Consider the following 7,231-nt stretch of genomic DNA (forward strand, 5'->3'; position numbering starts at 1 on the left):
CACGAGTATCTCTTTCTCAATTCATAGTCCTCTTCTACTCAAAGGGGTATAAGAAAGTTTAGTCAAGCCGAGAAATAAAATCTCCATTTTTCTACAGTAAGGCGAGAATAAGCCCCATTTAAAGCTTGTTTTGTTCAGTGGGGGCTGGTTCGGTTCAGTGAGTTACGTTACTCTCCTGATTAGTTATTGAATTGTCGGCATCACTATATCTTATTCCCCGTACAGGCTCGACTATAGTAACGGGAGATGTGATCTCGCCATACCTTACTGTCTGTCTCCCCCTCTCCCTACTAGATATGCTAAAAGAATATACGGATTTCCTGGAACGAAGTCCCAGATCTTTCATAGCCTGGAGAAAATAGAAAAGAACTTAATCTCAGTGGTTCTAGACCTACTTTAAGTTAGAGCTCGTGGTTGCTTCGAGCAACAGAAAAGGCTTTTCTTAGGAATGGAATAAAAACCTCACCAACTTTACTTTATTAGTAGCATATGTCCTTCCCGTCCTGCTGTCATCAATGATCCGCTTCCTTGAATGAGAGTTGGTCTTCCCGATCCACGAATACTTTATGTTGTCCTTTACTTTATTAGTAGCATCTGTCTGAGGTCATCTGGAATTGTCTGTTTCAGTATTCACTCTTGTAAACAGCCGAACTAAGCTAAGTGCTTGGCTTGTCTTATTAGGTTCCCAACTGACCTGTACATTAAATATTGAAATCCGTTACAGAATAGAATTAACATAACAAGGCTTGGAGTATCTAAAACTAAGTCCAGCGAACTTGAAGTCTCTTCAGACTCCCTCATTGCTTGGCTATCGAAGTGGACTTGTACATTGATAGCCTTTTGCGTGCGTCGACACGCCATGCTTACCTTTCTTGCTTTTACCCTTCTTCTCCCTTGGCTGGAAGGAATAATATAAAGAACACTACTATCATAAAGAAAGCCGGGAGAACTCCTATATCTTACAGCAGGAGAAATTCCAACATGAAAGAAAGCAAGACCCATCCTAAAAAAATATCACGGAATAAAGGTACAAGGCTCTAAGAGAGAGCCATGCCATGCCATGAAGGAGAGACACGAACAAAGACTAGGACGAACAAAGAGAGACACGAAGCGCATCGAAGAGCTTCGTTAAGCCCATTAATTCTGTACGTAAGATAATATCCCAATGGTCGATCAATCAATAACATAATTCCTAAAATTGTGGTGGTACCAACATGGCCAGTTAGCTCAGAAACCCTCTACCCACTATAAGAAAAGTATAGGCGCTTACCCACTCTAATAGTTCGCCTTATGGCTCACCTTGGAAGTATGGCTTACTTGAAAAACTTCCATTTCCCTCGTTGACAATCACCAATGAATTACGACCACGACCAAGATTCTTTCTACCACGACCTCGCGCGGTAACCTGTGTTGCTTTAAAATAAAAACCGTTATGGTACTATTGTCACCAGTCCTCTGGCCTTGTGAAGGCCACCTTCTATAATAGGTCATTTAAGGCGAAAATCTGACGGATCAACCGTTACGGGACAGAAGCTTTAACACTCAATCTGTCTCTGTTGTTACTTCCCCTATCAATTGTCACATTGATCAAACAATTTATGGGCGGAACCTTCCTTTAAGTCTATTGAGTGCCTTTCTCATCATATGTGCCCAGTACCCCGCCAGTTCCGAAAGGTTAAAGATGACGCGCTTGACGTTGTGACCGGGTGCCGGAATGAATTGGTCAAAACAAAATGGTCTTGCAAACCGGTGGGGATTTGACGGTTCTGCCCTAAGTTGCCCTGTCGTAACGTCAGAATGCTGCATCGCATGGAGATCTGATCAGAGACTATCCTAGATGCATTTTCACAACAACAATAAGTAGCAAGGGCCCTTTTCATCGACCTTGTCGACCAATCATACACAAGATTTAGGGCCTCTCTTAAATACCATGCTTGTAGGGCCGCCACGTGAAGCTCCTCGGATGGTATTTCAACGGATAATGCGGATAGAGTGGATGGACGCCTAGCCGAAGAATCCACGGACACCTATGCTACCTGCCTTTACGGAAGAGGTGAGGCTCAAAATCCTTAGAAATCAGTCTTTCATTCCCGGATCTCCGAACATTACACCTTGTAGAAATTTAGTAAGTAAGGGAACCTCTAATAGCCCCAGTTAAAGATACTGCTCGACCTTGACTGGACTGCCATAACACTCGATGGGTAGGAGCCTACTCTAACTAACAGCAGTTTCTCCTCCACCAGAACCTGGTTCCGATGCGATGCTTACTAGGGGACGACCAGAAGATGAGAGATTTGAGAAGAGCTTTTCACACCTCAGAAAGCAGATAAAGCTAGCTCATTCGAACCTGCAAATAAGGTAGTGATGCCTCTTAACCAAAAGAGGGGGCGCCCTACTTAAAAAAAAAAGCCCTCCATCTATCGATTCTTGAGATGCGACTGAACTAAGACCTGTACGTGTACGGTGTTTAGAGTGAAGACATACGCTTTCTGAAAGAGAGAATCTCCACCCTAGCATGCACGTCCTTAGCCCGCATTGATCAATATCAATAAGAATAGCAGTCGTATAGGTATAGGTTAGCGCTTCCTTGCTTGCATCCTTTCCTCTCTTTCTTATAATGAAATAGATATAGATGTCTCGATTGCCGAATCCCTATCCTGCAAACAACTCGATTTTGTTGATTCATTATTCATTTGTCCTTCAACCGGATTAATGGTCAACAACTTTGACAGCCTTTCCTTCACACAAGGTTTTTAATACTTCTCCCCCGCTTAGGACAGAAAGGGGAAGTAGCAAGATTATGATTCCTTCGTGGGAAATCAACGAAGGCAGTCGCTCCAACAGCTTTAGTACTTAGTTAAGGCCCCAACCCTTAGCCAGGTTCTTCTCTGGCTCCACTAGCAGCCTTTATCAGCTGCTATGGTTCCCTTCCCACAATGCGAATATCTATCTCTTTACAGCTATGGCCTATTCTAATAGGACCTATACTCAATCTCTTAAGTGACTTCTGAACACTAGCTAGCTCTGGACCTACCTATATTATCCATGAGCGATCGCCAAGCGGAGTTGAAAGAAAAGTGAAAACTTGGCCTTAAAAACTTATCTAAACGCGACCGACCGCCCGATGAGAAAGAAGCGTCATCCTTCAAGCCTGTGTAGATGACTTGAATAGTAGGGTTCAAGCCCAACAGGAGTACATCCAGGCCAGGTTATTCGCAGGGAAAAGACTTTAGGATGAATTAGTCTTGGGCCTATATTTCTTAGATCGAGTGACTGGCCCTTAAAGGGCGGAATTTACTTCTATCTCTGTTGGTTGGCGATTTGCCTTTGAGCGAGTAAAGTCAATCCTATCAGCCTGTCAGCTCAGCCAGTGAAGTTACTTCCGTTCTTGGTTCACTTTACGATGGAAAAGTCTATATTCTTGTTATTTGAGTTCTTTCCTTCTTTGTGTTTGAAAAATTGCCCTTTCGTAGTCATAATTTCGTGGAAATAACGTTCGAGGGAAGATTCTTTAACGTTCGTGGCAGTGAAGTAATGAATCCTATTTTAATTCTTAACTCTTTTTAAGGTAAGGAGTGAAGCGCGTTTATAATGTAAGCAAAGACTCTTTATTACGGTCTCCGAAGAGAGGTCTGAGAAAGATCACCCCTGCACGGGGACCTAAGCCCGGAATTCCATTGAGGAAGATGAAGACTTTTTCGATTCCTACATCTTCCCCCCAACCACAGTCGTTAGTAGATATTATGGGCCTTTTAATTCCTTGCTTATGGATGGGAATATGCCTTTTGTTAACCTCCCCTCCAGAACTTATTCAACCAATTAGTCAATCCGCCTTTCCTTTCACTCTGCCTCTTTTTCCTTTTTATTTCTCTGGGTTGGGACTTGCGATTGATTCGCTGAGTGGGAGTGACATGACTTTTGCTATCTATGATGGTTCAGGAGTTATTGAAGCAAGCAGTAGTCATAGTGCTGGTGAGCAGGAGTCAAGTAATCCGAACGTTGCAGTCTTTTTGGGAAGCATAGTTTTGGTTGTCTTACTGGCCGGAATGCTTGCTTCTAGGATTTAATAGTGATTGGGCCTATCCTATCTAATTAGTGAGTATTTGTAGAGCCTTTTTTCCGCGCTTCATTATGTTTATCTTTATCGATCGGGACGTCCATGATATGATTGCTGCAACTTTTATGAATGGTACAATTGATCATGGCCTTGCTGATACTCTAATTGTGCCTATTCCAAAAGTTGATAAACCAACGTGTTTGAAGGACTTACGTCCAATCAGTCTTTGTAATATTCTCCTTAAGCTGATTTCCAAAGTTCTGGTTAGAAGGGTTCGACCTCATTTGGATAGTTTCATTGGCCCTCTTCAAAGCGGTTTTATTCCTAATCATGGCACAACTAATAATGCTATTATAACTCAAGAAATGTTTCATCATATGCACAAAAAGAAAGGTAGACTTGGATATCTTCTTTTTAAAATTGATTTTGAGAAAGCATATGATAGGATTGATTGGAATTTCCTGAATCTAATAATACAGGATTTTGGTTTTCCGGTTTCTATAATTACTTTAATCATGAACTGTGTTACCACTTCTTCTTTGGCCTTAAAATGGAATGGTGAAAGGTTAGAAAAATTTGAACCTAACAGAGGTTTGCATCAAGGGGAACCTATGTCTCCTTACCTCTTTGTTATGTGTATGGATAAATTAGCCATGCTTATTCAAGAGAAGGTTCATGATGGCAAATGGAAACCTGTCAAGATTTCAAGAAATGGTCCTGCTTTTTCTCATCTTTTCTTTGTTGATGACTGCATTCTCTTCACTCAGGCTACCTCAGGCCAAGCTAGATTGGTTAAGGAAGTTTTATATGTTTTCTGTAAGGCTTCTGGTCTCAAGGTAAATATGCAGAAAACAAGATTCTTATCTTCAAAAAATGTTCTGAGGGCTAAAAAGAATAGATTTTCCTCTATAACTAGCTTTCATTACACTTCTAATATGAGAAAATAACTTGGTTTTCCTATGTTGACGGGAAGAGTGCAGAAGATTGACTTTGCCTTTCTTAATGATAGGATTGGAAGCAAGTTAGCTAGGTGGAAGTCTAAGTTGTTGAGTAGAACTGGTCGTGTTACTCTTGCTAAATCTGTTATTGCTTCTATTCCTATTTATTCTATGCAGAATACTTGGCTTCCATTAGGTACTTGTGACAGATTAGATGCTTGTGTAAGACAGTTTATATAGGATGGAAAGTCTAATCATTGGGTCAATTGTAAATCTATCACTCAAGCTAAAGATAAGGGTGGTCTTGGCATTCGCACAGCTAAGGAGACCAATACAACCATGCTTGGTAAGAATGTGTGGAGTCTTATTCATCATCATGATAAAATGTGGGTTTAAATGCTTACGGCTAAATATTTGAAAGAGTCCATTTTTCTTGATGCAATTCATGTTTCAGGTATGTCTCCTATTTGGAAGGTTATTGTTAAAACTGTTAATGTCATTAAAACTGGCATCAAGTATAGACATGGGAAGGATGCTATCTCTCTTTGGTATGATAAGTGGCTAGATGATGGTTCTCTGTGTCAACTAGTTCCTCATGTTAACTTTCAAGATTCTAATTTACAAATTCAAGATGTTTTCTTTGATGGTTGTTGCCATTGGAATTTGCTTGCCACTCAGATTCTTATGGATTTTAAATTAAGAATGCAGAATCTTTTTATCGATGATAGATTGGATGATGTTCTTATTTGGGGACATGCTAATACATGACATTATTCTGCTAAGTCGACCTATCTTTGGCTTACTCAACCTCATGTTAATCATCAGTCTATTTCTGAACATACTTGGTCTTGGATTTGGAAGCTTTCTATCCTTGAGAATATCAAGCATTTTTTGTGGCTTGCTAGTCATAACAGCCTCCCTACTAATTGTTTTCGTGCTTATAGACATATCACTAATGATCTTTCTTGTCAAAGGTGTGGTGCTGTAAATGAGAATGGAATTCATGCCCTTAGAGATTGTCTTTATGCTACTCGAATTTGGAATTCTCTTCAGCTCTCTAACCATGCTCAGTTCTTTACTTTGGATTTTTATGATTGGCTTAGCACTTTGAGTAAACATGCTAATGGTTCTCTTTTTATTGTGGTTTGTTGGATCATTTGGAAGGCTAGGAATGCTGAATTTTTTTTCAGATTCTAGATGTCATGATTGGTTGCTGCTTAACCGTATTTATTCTTTCCATGATTTAGTTCTTCATTCCTTTGGAAATCAGATTTCTAATAAAATTCCAAGAGAGGTTTATTGGATTCCTCCTATTGATCTTTGCATCAAAATTAATGTGGATGGTAGTTCCTTTAGTAATCCTGGAAGGTTAGGCTTTGGTAGTTTGATGAGTAAAATGGGTGAGTGGATTTCTAGGTTCTCAGGCTTCACTGGTTTTGCTACTAATCTTCATACTGAATTACTTGCAACTTTTCATGGTTTGAAGTTGGCTTGGGATTCAGGTCTCCGGGACATTATTTGTGAGTCGGACTCTCAGTTGGCTATATCTTTAATTGATAAAGATGTCGACAGGTTTCATCCTCATGTTGCAATCAGGGGTCTTGAAGGTGTTCGATTTATGAGATCCACTGCAGTCATCACTGCTTCACCCCATAAAGACTTGGGGAGATTGGCATCTTGCAACATGCATCTGATTTTCTCTTCAATTGTGCGGTTCATCCTCTCAGCTACTCCATTCAACTGAGGAGTCTTTGGTGGGGTCTTCTCCAGTTTGATACCAAAAGCCTTGCAGTAGGCTTCAAATGGACCACGATACTCTCCACCATTGTCTGCTTTCAGACACTTCAACTTCTTCCCAGTCTCACGTTCTACTAGTGCATGGAACTCTTTGAATGCTGATAGTACTTGATCTTTGCTTTTCAACAAGTACACCCATACTCTTCTCGAGTGATTGTCTATGGATGTAACAAAGTAGTAGGCTCCTTCAAGAGATCTTTCAGATGGTGCACAAACATCTGAATGCACCAATTCAAGTACTTCATCTTTCCGTGAGGGATTGTCTACTCTCTGAAAATTGACTCTATGTTGTTTACCATAAAGACAATCAGTACAGGAATCTAAAATCTGACTTTTATACCTAGAAGGTGGTCTTTGGCGAGAATATGAAGTGCCTTCTGACTCATGTGCCCCAATCGCCTATGCCAAAGATCTTTGGAGTCAGTAGCAACATTTGCTT

The sequence above is a fragment of the Lupinus angustifolius genome, chromosome LG15 (assembly GCF_001865875.1).
Source record: "Lupinus angustifolius cultivar Tanjil chromosome LG15, LupAngTanjil_v1.0, whole genome shotgun sequence".
Taxonomy (NCBI): Eukaryota; Viridiplantae; Streptophyta; class Magnoliopsida; order Fabales; family Fabaceae; genus Lupinus; species Lupinus angustifolius.